This window comes from Castanea sativa, chromosome 5, assembly GCF_040712315.1.
Source record: "Castanea sativa cultivar Marrone di Chiusa Pesio chromosome 5, ASM4071231v1".
Lineage (NCBI taxonomy): Eukaryota > Viridiplantae > Streptophyta > Magnoliopsida > Fagales > Fagaceae > Castanea > Castanea sativa.
Window position 1 is genome coordinate 49,998,761 of NC_134017.1, and position 13,268 is coordinate 50,012,028.

Sequence of the window (13,268 nt, forward strand, 5' to 3'; positions counted from 1 at the left end):
GCACTACCGCCCTTAAAAGACAGGTACAAACTCTCGCCGCAGTCGTGGAAGCCTCACCAAGCAAAACCACGACCTAGAAGAACAACTATGCCAAAGGAATGTAGAACCCAACAATCATGGGGACGAGCAAGAGGGTACCAACGCTAAAAGAAGGAACTAAGAAGGACCCGAAGGCCACAACGCCCTAAGCAGACAAGAGCAACAAGAAACTAGCCGACCATCCATAGCAGATACGGCTCCACTATACATGGTTACCGAGATGCAAATGATAAAGGAACTGATGGATTTCATGATGATCGCCCTTAGAGGATGGGTGTCAAGCGACCTCAACAAGCTGGTTCATCGAACAGACTCACCCTTTACTACAACTATCACTTCGTTCCCCCTTCTGCCGAAGCTCCGTGGCCTTTTGCTTAATGAGGGTTGGACATCATGGGCCCATTCCTAATAGCAATAAGTCCACTGAAGTTCTTAGTGGTCGACATAGATTACTTTACCAAATGGGTGGAAGACGAAGCCCTGGCCACTATCATAGAGAAGAACGTACGAAGCTTCATCTGGAGAAACATCATCTGTACGTATGAAATCCCTAGAGTCTAGGTCTCAGATAACGAAAAACAGTTTGACAAGGACTTGTTCAGGAATTTTTACTCACAACTAGGGATCAAGAATCACTTTTCCTCCCGCACCCACCCTCAGGCCAATGGACAAGTTGAGGTCACGAACTGATCCTTGCTCAAAACTATCCAGACTAGGCTCGAGGGGGCAAAGGGTATATGGCCAGAAGAGCTGCCAAGCATACTATGGGCGTATCGGACGACAGCCAAAACTCCTACAGGAGAAACGTTGTTTTGCCTAGCATACGGGAGCGAGACTGTTGGCCTAGCTGAGGTCGAACTCATAAGCTACAGGATGGAAAATCATGATAAAAGCAGGAATGACAAAGCCATGCACCTATAGCTTGATCTAGTAGATGAGGTTAAGGCAACAGATGAACAAAGGCTAGAAAGATACCAAGACCTCATGGCCAAGTACTACAACTCCAGAGTCAGAAGTAGAGATTTCCAAGTTAGTGACCTCGTCCTAAGAAAGGTCACGGGTGCCATGAGAGATCCCTCCTAAGGAAAGCTAGGACCTAATTGGGAAGGACCCTACAAAATCACTTCATGGCAGAGGAAAGGCACCTACCACCTGGAGATGCTAGACGGACAAAAGTTGCCCTATCCATGGAACATTGAGCACCTGAAGAGATACTTTCAATAGACGATGGCATGAACAACACCACTCCTCATTTCCATTTTACTTCTTTTTAGCTAATCTTTACTATCTACAATACTTTCTAGGCCCAAAGGGCGACTTTTTATTCTTTTCATAGAACAATTTTTTACTTATGCAAGTATTTATCACAATAAGAGGAGTTATTAGATATGACATGTGTATGAATATGTCTCTACAAAACTACATCTAATATCAAGTCCATAAGTGGATGGGTTCATCCTAAGGGATGCCATTGAATTATTAAGTCCACAAGTTGATGGATTCATCCCAAGAGATGCCTTCAAATTAACAGATCCATAAGTGGACGAGTTCATCATAACAGATGACATTAAATTATTAAGTCCACAAGTGGACGGGTTCATCCCAAGGGATGCCTTAAAATTACCAAGTCCTAAAGTGGACGAGTTCATTATTAAGTCCATAAGTGGAGGGGTTCATCCTAAGGGATGCCTTAAAATTACCAAGTCTTAAAGTGGACGAGTTCATTATTAAGTCCATAAGTGGATAGGTTCATCCCAAGGTATGCCTGAAAGTTACCGAGTCTTGAAGTGGACGGTTTCATTATTAAGTCCATAAGTGGACGGGTTCGTCCCAAAGGATGCCTTAAAATTATCAAGCCCATGAGTAGACAAGCTCATTATTAAACCCATAAGTGGACGGTTTCACTGCTGAGTCCTCAAGGGGACAAGTATACCTAACTGGACGGTTCATCCCCAAAAATATTTTCACCAAGTCCTCAAGGGGACAGGCACGCCCAAGTGGATGGGTTCACCTCGAAAATTCACTAAGTCCTTAAGGGGACAAGTGCATCCTAACACAAATACTAGTCCCAAGGTGGACAGACAAACACATATCTCAAGACAAGAGACCATCACATGGCAAAAAAGTATACTAGAAATAATAAGACTGAAAGCAATGGATGCAATAACAAAATATAAATAAAGGAAAAATGTTTACAATAAAGCCCAAAAATAAGAGGGCACCTACTATTGTTTGAAAATTAAATAGGGTACATGAAAAGTTAAAAATTAAGGAAACTAATCTAGGGGGGCATCTTGAGTAGGCGGGTTTTGGGCACCTTGAGTAGACGGGTCTTCAACAGACGAGACCGAGGGAGCGACGGCGCCATTAGGAATAGGTTGAGCAATGACCACACCTTCGTCTTTATGAACTTGCTCCTTTGCATAAGTGGAATCATTGGACTCCATACTGACGGTGTCACCACCCATAGGAGTCGGCGGCATTGGATTGTCCATGGAGATCTTGGACTGGTCAAGGTTTGGGTAGACGGACCTAACTTGCTTCAGGCAATCATCAAACCCATCGCTGTAGTAGACAACGCATGCATTAATAAAGGACTGAGAAGCCTTGAACTCTACCACGGCGTCGGCCTTAGCCTATTTCGTCTGCTCATGAAGGATCGTCAACTCTATCTCCAAACCTGCCTTAGCTTTTTACGCTTCCTCTCGGAGACGAGATTCCTTCTTCAGCTTCTCCTTGATAGCCGTCAGCTCCTCGTTGAGGGTACAGATGACCTCCTTGTACTGAGCCAGCTCCTTGATCTCGATTTACTGGCGCTTCTTAAATTGACGGATCACCCCCTTTTGGGCAACGCACTTGTTTTGAAGCGCCTTTATGCGCACCAACGCCTGAAACCAAAACAACCATCAACAAAAGAATAAACAAAAGAGTTAAACAAAGTCTAAGGAAAGAAGCATACACTAGACAGATGGAAGAGACCCGACACCCCTAAGTCCTTAGTTGCCTACTTAGCACAGGGATTTAGATCTGTCTCCTTGATGATTGTTTCAACCATCTCGACGGCATGATCATTGTGCGTAAGCAAATGACGAATAGCTCCCTAAGCGACGGGACCCTTCACTGTCATCAACTCTTTGTTGACTCCATGACTTGGCTTAGAAGGTGACAACTTCTTGTCAACAACAGGAGTGCCTGGTCCTTTCTTGTTCAAATGTTCGTCCTTCCATTCGTTCTTCCATTTGGACATCCCCTTGACGACGACCTTGGAAGCCAACGTCGAGGCCCCCTCTTTCTGTTGCTGTTTGTGTGCTGCAGCTAACTACCTCACCAAAGCCCTCTGCCTTCCAGCTTCCATTTCTACAAAGGACAAATGACTGACATTAGAAGGGTAGACATTAGTACAAGTGAGAACGGACGGAAGGAAATAGGCATTTACACCGATGAGAGTAAGCGTTCAATTTATGAGCCGTAGGGGTTGGCTCAGGACCACCACAATAGGCGTGGAGTGTGCCTAAAGTAACGAGGTCCTTCCACTTTCGTTCACCAAAGAGGATCTCTAGCACGCGAGGGATGAAAGCCTCCTGCTTGTCAATTATTTATGGATGGACGCTACCTAAAACAGAGAAAGTAACAAATGACGTTAAACATACAACAAATGAATGAATAAAGGAAAGAATGCTGACTGTACTAAACCTGAATCTTTCATAAAATCCCAAGTATTGTCAAAACCATGGGGCATAGTGTCCCACTCCTCCTAATGGCACGCCCAGTCCACCCCTTGGACAAAGAAGTACCTATTCTTCCAATTCCTATTTGAGTCAAGCATGTCTAACACCAACCTGAGCGACATCTTCCTTGCTGCAAAGTGATAAATCCCATTGGACGAGGATATGTGTTGAGGCCTATAGCAATAAAAGAACTCGTTGAGAAAAAGCCGACGGTTCCCACCACTAAGACAACCCCAAAGTACTTCTACCCCTATAAAAATTCTCCAAGAATTGGGAGCTATCAAACTGATGAACAAACCTAAATAATTAGCCAGCTAACGGTGTAGTTTCGTCAGTTGTAATCTCAATCCCGCTGCAAACATGGAGTCATACATGCCAACGTCTGTGGTCTTCCCAGAATAGCAACGTTCAAACTTCTTGGGCAGATGAATGGGGATATTCTTGGGGATTTGATAATGATCATAAAGTTCCTTGAATATTTTGGTTGTCATCTTTAGGTAAAAGTCATTGACAGTCCAAATCGCAGGAAAAATGAAGGGACGGGTTCCATCGTCCTCTTGACTTCCTGAACCTCCCTCAGAGGATGTTCCCCCGTCCTCATCATCCTCTTCCTTACCCTCCTCTTCGTCCACCTCTTTCATTCCATCACCTTCTCCCTCGTCATATTCATCCTCATCTCCCTCATCCTCTTCCTCATTCTCATCACTCAAGGATTGGGTAGACGGCTCCCTCTCTAGGGACTTAGGGGAATCTTCCTCAGGATGACGCCCTGACAAAAAGACTTCATAGTAGCTCGCACCCTCACAGACTAATGACTACAGTTCACTCATCGCTTCGCTATCTGGCATCTATCCACCTACAAGCGACGGAGGTATTATCTAAGAACCTATCTTGACGAGGTCTCAAAACAAAAGGGGGGATAGGATACAAATATATAAATCAAGACAGAGAGAAGAAAACTTACAATAATAATCAAACGGGTTGAAAGTAATGACCCCTTCGGAGGTTGACGACAGTAAGGCGAGGGTGACGTAGGTGACGAGATAATAGCTCTCTCTCTCTCTCTCTCTCTCTCTCACAAAGATGAAATAAGGAAAAATAGGAGGAGGTGATGAACTATTTATAGGATGAAGGAACGCGAAAAACAAAGCGACGCTTTTATTCAGAAACGAGGCCAACCAGCTTGTGCCACGTGTTCTAGCATTAATTGAAGTTGCTTAGGAGCCATTAACGATACCCCTTTTTCTAAATAAATAAATAATAAAAAAGCTACTAATTGCACTCTATGACCCGTTAGCTAAAGCCGACAAAACCATAGAGTAAGGGGCAGCTGATAAGGGTATTTTTGGCATTACACAACAAGGAAGCTAACGCCCCTTAGGACCAGACGGGTTCGTATTAGCAGACGGGGCAAAGGCAACATCTAGCGAACATGGCAGACGGCCTTACGACGTCTAGAGAACATCTCCTTGAAGCTGACCGGAGGTCTTGGACAAGGCTAGTGACCGACGAGATGAAAAGGCCGACTGGTCCAGCATGGCTTGGGGTGATCCCCATGAATGACTATACATGGAAATAGCTTGTGTCCCACAATGAACCCCAATCAAAGGAAACCCTACAAGGAAAGGATCCTGCAAAATACGTGTATTAAATAAGGATATTCTCTTCAAGGAAAGACCCTCTCTGCTAAGAAACAAATGTCAGCTCTACGCTACCATAAAAACCCCAAAACCCTCACAAACCAAGGTACGCATAATTTATCCTAGCTCTAGCAGTTTAAAGTTCTAAAAGTTCTCTAACTTAACCTTCGGAGGGTATTTGGCCGGTACCACACTGGTACTCTCTACAAGGTCTTCTTCTTCTTCTTTATTTCGCAGGTTTTACCTAGAGCATGTGAGGATTGTGCGACTTACTAAAGATTCTTTGGCATCATCAAGATCTCACATCTTTATGCTACCTCAACCTTAACCAAGTAATTATAAGAAAAAAATCCTTAACCAAGACACCAATAATTATCTCACCCTTTTTTTTGCTGAGTATTTGTGCATGATGTTGATTAACCATTATTTTAGTTGTTTTATTAATGTAATACTAGAAACGGATTTGAATTGTTAACTATAGTTTTTTATTTTTATTTTTTGAATCCTTTATATATAGCATTACGAAGTTATTAGGTATAGAATTATGCAAAAAGAATAAATAGATTTAAAAAAAAAATTTATAGTGTGGATAAAATAAAGAATTGGTCCAATCTCAGTCAAACCTTAAAAATATCAAGACGTGCCAATTAACTTATAGAACTCTTGATTATAAATATCTATTATTGATTTTTTTTAAAAAATACAAAAAAAAATTAAAAAAATAATGCTAATAATGCATCGTAGTCAACCTCTGGTATTAATATTCCAACTTTTTCAAATTCTTGAACAAAGAACTTTGCCCCCCCCCCCCCCCCCACCCCCCCAAATTTGAATCCTAGTTCCATCCTTGCAACTATTGTTGGTATATGCGTACATAGAAAACAATAGCTTGGCACATGCTTTGTTTGGTAAGCTAGTTTTCCATACCTTACCATGCTGGTCCATGCATTTTATGTTGATAATAGAAGAATGAGGGTGAAACATAAATGGGTTCTAAACATCAATTTTAGGTCCTGTAGATGGCCAATTAAAATTGGATTGGCTAGCAAGGCAAAAAATATGCGTCGGCATAGCGAGAGATCTAGGTTTCTTTCATGAGGAATCAACAATTAAAATTGTTCATAGAGATATCAAATCCACTAATGTGTTGCTTGGCCAAGACCTCAACTCTAAGATCTCTAACTTTGGTTTGGCCAAGCTAGACGAAGAGGAGAACATTGACATTAGCACTAGTACTGCTGGAATGATGTGAGCTACCTTCCTTTATTGTTCCTACTTTATGCTTCCTTCTGCAGTCTATTTTTTCCCTCTTTTTCGTTTCATCACCTTCGCAAATCTTGATTATGAGGTATTGTGGATAGATTATGATATTATAAGATAGTAGTGTTGTGTTGTGTTGCTGTCCTAAAACTATACCAGAATATGGTAGCAATGAAATCTCTACACTAAAACAAATATAGAATGTTGGGAATATACATGATTTTGCAGATCTGTGAGAGGCGAAAGGAAGAAAGAAAAATATCAAACACAAAGGCAATTGCACACACAAGAAATTTCATGATTTGACAATTTGTCTATTTTCACGAAATTGTAGTGATTTCACTATTTTTAGGGAAAATATACAAGATGATGCAGTATAGTTTTCTCTCTAAACAACATAACAAACCCTAATCTGAAGCAACGGTATTTATATCCCATATAATGGATTCACAATAGGCTAAAAATGGATCAAAAGATTTTTTGGAGGCATAAAAACTCCCATTAAAAGCTGTTATCTCTCTATTACTCAAGAAATGATCCACTTTGCCACTTAGAAAACTTAATCTCTCTAGTAATTATCAATCTTGCTTGTGTTGTTTTGTTATTGCTTCTAGTTTAATAAGACTAATCTCACTTATATGGTGGCCATATTAATTACATTATCAAATGTGTAATGGTTGATCTAACAATTTGGTAGTTTGAAATGGACTGATGCTGACCTTGTTAGATTTAAAAGTTCATAAGATCATACTAGTGAACTTAATATCATAGTAAATGTATGTCTTGAAGAGGCTACATGGCGCCAGAATATGCATTATGGGGCTATTTAACCTACAAACCCGACGTTTAGTTTTGGAGTTGTTGCATTGGAAATTGTTGCAAGGAAGAACAACATGAAATATCGACCAAATGAGAACTTTGAATCCCTTCTAGATTGGGTAAAAAATTTCCTTCTCATTTTGTTTTGAAAGCTACAACCAAAAGTTCTACATGAACCTATATATTTTTTAGTGAATAGTATGAACTTGAGTAGCTTCTTTAGAACTACTCCATTTGACTAGGTCAATTTTATGTTCACTAGGCTCAAGTTGGAAAATGTTAGGTTTTAAAGATTTAGGTTTAGATGTTTATAATCATATTTTTATTGTGTTGACAAACTGAGAATAAAACATGTCTACTGTAGGTGTTAGGCAATGCATAAAAGTGGTGGTTTCAAGGTTCAAGTCCAGCTGACTGTAGAAAAATGAAGATAGTTTCTACCTTGTTTGACCAATCGAGAAATTAGGCTTAACTGATCGAAAATTGCAGAAACAGAAATTCTACAAAATTTTAAATAAGAACCAAGTCCTTGAAAATGTTTAGGGTTTTATTCCAACTTCTCTACATATAAAAGGGAAACCCTAGCTACGTTTTTTAGACTTTTGGAAGACTTGTGTGTTACTCTTTGTGAGATTTGATAGGTTTTATACCTTCTGACTATATAAGAATCTACCGGAGCAAGATCTACAATTAAGCGTTGGTAGAACATAGGTGCTGCATTAAGGTCATTACTGATGGTAATCTAAAACCTTTGAGTGGGATCTCAAAGTCACAAGCAAGGGTGTTTGTGTCGATGTAAATCCAAGAAGAGAAGGAATTCATGGATTCAGAGTTTGTACGTGGTCGTTTCAGGAAGTTACTATTGGAGGTAGTAATAGATTTAGGGTTAAATCTGATTGTAAAAACTTCAATTCTCTTATAGTGGATTTACTTTACCTTGAGGATAGTTAGGTAAAATCCTCCATAGGTTTTTACCTTAAAAACATTAATTTTATTTGTTTTCCTAGGTCATCATATCGTGATGTTATTTATTTTCCACTGCTTTGCATTATATGATTTAATTGTGTTTAACCTAGATCTGAATCATTAATCTAAGTAATCACTTGGTTAATATACTAGGTTAAACAATCTGGTTTAAAGGGTCTAAACAGAACAACTAGAAAATAAACATGTAATTGAGGCAGAGTTTGGCCAATTGTGTAGGTTTTTTTCCTCGCATCTCCATGATTCAAGTTGCATAAGTAATTTTTCTTCATTGGAATCAAAATGATGTGTTAATGAAATCTTAACATTTTGTAGTTGAGTAATATTGTCTGATTCTCTCCATGAGGAGAACTTGGGTAGGTTCAAATCTCCTATCCTCCATTTGTTTTAAGCACAAAAAGAAAAAAATCACGTTAAATTTTTTTGAAATGTCGAAAAAATCAATTTTATTTGGAAAATAAATCAAAGGCATGATTTTTCAAAAAGAATGCTTTTGTTGATTGCAATGTATTTATAATTAAAAATGAAACTCTTTTTATTAATTTACTAACTGTTTTTTTTTTTCATCATTTAAATTGGTATTCTATTGTTTTCTTACGTTTTTTTTATTTTTTATTTTATTTATGAATTACCTTTTTTTTTTACAACCTTTTCACTTCCATTAACTCTCTTCATTTGTCACCCTAGGCTATTGTTTTACAACGGAAAGGGAATTTGATGGAGTTGGTAGATCCAGAATTGGGGTTGGAGTTCAATAAGGAAGAGGTACTTAGAATGATTAAAGTAACTTTGTTATGCACTAATCCATCATCAGCGCTTATGCCAACTATGACTTCCATAGTGAGCATGCTTGAAGGCAAAACAGTTGTTGATGAATTGGCTAGGAATCCAAGTATTTATGGTCATGAATGGAGTTTGGGAGCCTTCAGAGACCAATTTGGTCAGAACCCACGACCAAGCTCAATGGAAACTCATAGCCTAATTCAGTTATCAAATGCAACATGGAATAGCTCTTCTTCTACATTAGCCCAGGATCTCTATTCTATCAATCTTGACACTGGGTAATATATATAAGCAACTAAGCCTCCAACTTATGTGACAAGCACTATGCAAGTTTCATGATAAGAAGCTATGAGCTTTGTGGATTTACTTCCAAGACAATGCTTTGAATGGAAAAATATTTTATTTAAGATGAAGCTAAAGGTATTTTCTAAAATTGTTGCCTCTCGATGATTGAAAATTTTACATTAGACAGTCTAAAACTGCTTACAATTAGGTTCACTTGGTTGAGGATATTGAAAAGTAGGAGAATAGAAAATTGAGAAAAGATGAAAAAGTGGGCAATAGAAAAGATGTTAGTTTTTGTCTCGTGGTGTTTGGTCGAATGTAGAAAAATAGAAGGACGGAAAACTTATTTGTTTGGTTAAGAAGAAAAATGAAAGGATAAAAATTTTAGTTTGTTTAAATTTACTAGCATGCCCTTATTAAATAAAAAATTACAAATTAGCAAAAAAAATGATGAAGCAAAAAAACCAAAAAAAAAAAAAAAACAACAACAACAACAAATGAACATAAAAAAATTTAAAAAATCCGGATGAAAAGTACCAAGAAAAGACAAAATCCAAATAAGAAAACCAAAGAAAAAGAAAAAAAAATGAAACAGATTCAGAAAAGGACAAAGAAAGAAGGTAGATAGCGAGAAGAAAACAACAAAACCCAAACATGTGCTTTTTGGTCTACGCATACACAAACAAGAGTTTTGTGTTTACTTTCCAATTTTCTTTGTGATTTGGTAAAAAAAAATGGTAAGTTTGAGGAGAAAACATTCGAGCCTTGCCAATTTTATCTCCTAAAATTATTCGACTTGAATACTTGAAAAAAAAAAAAAAAAAATTATCTCCACTTTTCTCCTCTCCTTTTTTCATCTCTCCATTTTTTGTTTAGTTGAGAAAAAAAAAAAAGAGGGTGAAAAATATATTTTGTTTAAATTTATTCTCATATCTCTATTAAATAAAAAAATAACAAATTAACAATAAAAAAAATGATGAACCACAAAAACCAAAATGGAAACAAAAAATTAAAAATCCAGTTGAGAAGTTCCAGAAAAATACAAAATCCAAAGAAGAAAGCCAAAGGAAAAGGAAAAAAAAATACAGGTGGGTAACAGAAACAAATATAAATAAATAAATAAATAAATGAAAACGACAAAACCCAAACATGTGCTTTTTGGTCTACGCCACGCATAGAGAAACAAGAGTTTCATGCTTACTTTTCAATATTCCATTTGATTTGGAGAAAAAAAAAATGGTGGGTCCGAGGGGAATATTTGGTAGGTCTGAGTAGAAAATTTGGCGTGACTTGTCATATTTCGTATGACAACATTGACAAGTATTTTATTATTATTTTTTATTTATAATTTTTCGCATGCCAAGTCTGGTTTGCCATGTAGCCGACGTTATGATATAATTGAAGCCAAATCAGTCAGGTGGCCTTTTTTAATTTTATTTTGTATAACATCTATAATTTAATAAATAAATAACTTGATTTCAACGTCACAAAAAAAAAAAAAAAAACACACACACAAATACGTAAAATATTATAATTTTTTTATATTAACAAAAACAAGAAGAAAAAAAAAGTACTGATAAGAGATAAAATCGAAGTTAACATACTAAAATGAGAGTAATAAAGTGAGAGAAAGTATAAAATGATAATAAAGAAGAGAAAAATTGAGATTGAGAGAGAGAGAGAGAGGGGGATGATATATTCAACAATTATGAACTGAGTAGCTAAAGAGAGCAAAATTGTTGCGAGAGCAAAGCGGCAAATTGCTAGCATTGCCATAGAGAAATGATGACTACAATATTTCTCTTGATAACATTTTTTAAGAAAAAAAAAGTTAAAGAATATTTTTATGTAATGGGTTGAACGAATTACAAATTTGAGTGATTAGAATTTTTTTTCTTTTCTTAATAAGTTTTTTGTTGAATAATTTGTTTACTTGTTGTTTGGTCTAGTCATGTTTTTGTTTAGGTTATTTTGTTGTTATTTGGACTATTTTCTATTATTGTTACTTAAACCTTTTGTTTTTAATTTTTAAGGGGTTAAAGATTATGTTTGGGAAGTTATAATTATTTTTGTAATATTGTTTCGTTCACAATATTTTTACAACAAATCTTATGCGAAAAATTGTTATTGACGGGTAAAAAATTGATGTCAATATTAGTCTCAAATTAGAATCAGTAATAACTTACCACATATAATTTGTTGTGAAATTATTTTGTTCTGAATGTAGTATTACTATTAAAACTTAAAAATTTGTGACTCTCGGGCCAAAGTATTTAACATTTTTATTAGGGTGGTCAAAATAATTAATTTACTATATGATTTTTTTAAGTACAAATATATATATTACAATAATTTTGACATTAACTAGTGAATTCAATAGAGGTTTAAAAAGAAATCCTAATCAACTCATCCAAGTAGTTAGTTGGTTTTTTTTTTTGGTAAATAGGCATGGATGTTGGGCATTGTAAAATAGGAAACTTCCAAGAAATTATATATATTTTTATTTAAACGGTAGAATTTTTTATTATAACAATGAAAAAGGTGAGACATTTCAGGTCTTTTCAATGACTTATGACTTGGAATGTGTGGTCATCTCTAAAAAGCAAATAAAACACGTCCCCTTACTTTGCTGAGAGTCTGAAACGCCATTTCTAGTTCACTTCTCAAAGAGCTTCTCAGCTGGGTTCTAGTGGAGTCTTTGCAAAGACATGGGTTCCAAGAGGAAACATACATAAAAGATAAATCTCATTACTGTGAGCTTCTCTTGATATGTTTTTTTTCTTTTGTTTTTTTTTTTCCCTTGATTTTTTTTTTTTTTTTTCACATGAAACTCATTTCGGCGGTATCCATAATTTCGGCCGGTATTGTCCGAAATCACCCGAAACCGCCGGAACACCCCGAAATGACCCGGAATTTATTCCGAGGTGGAACAAGGGGTTTACCATTCCAGTTTACATGCTGGAACGGAACAAAATTAATAACTTTGCATTTAACAAGTTTATCTATATGTCAGACTTTCTGCACTTTTTGCAAGCAGAGCTCGTGGAATAGCTAGTCGGCAGAGCAAACAATAATGGCGAGGCTTATTCTTCCTCACACTAGCTTTATAGTGTTGTTGTTACTTATGTGCATGGCAGCACAACCTGGAAGAGGCCGGAAAACTCATAGTGATGAAGGTCAGGACATTCTTGGCTCTGCTATCGATCTATATAATATTTCTGTATATTTTTACTTCATATATAGGATCAAATAGGTTCTTTCAAACTGGACATCTATACATTCATCTGTGTTCAACAAAAATCGTCAACATTAGAAGCTAGGAGTAGGCGAAAACAGTATATAGTTCATATCCAATATATTGCTCCGATTTATTATTGTTATTTGATTACTTTAGTTCTATATAGATGTATCATGTGTGACAGTGTACGTGTGTTTGTTTCTTATTTGAAAAAAAAAAAAAAAAAAGTTCTATAAGGAAGTTTAGAAAACCTCTAATAAATTTTTGTTACATCAAATTTTTAAAAAAAAAAGTTAAAGCAACGCACAATTTTAATCTAAAACAAAAAATTATTATTATTATTATTAAAAACCTTACAAACTCACCGAAATTTGGTTGGCCAAGGAATTGGTCATGGATATGAGAAAGACAGTTATATGAAAAAAAATATATACATATATATATATATATATATATATGGACTTTTGTCTTTTTCAATCGTGATATATCATT

General features: G+C 36.5%; 1 pseudogene; it reads left to right on the plus strand.

Moving 5' to 3' along the window:
* LOC142635352 (putative LRR receptor-like serine/threonine-protein kinase At1g07650) overlaps positions 1-9,535 on the plus strand; it is a 30,586-nt pseudogene extending 21,051 nt beyond the window's left edge.
* Positions 9,536-13,268: the final 3,733 nt, after the last annotated feature.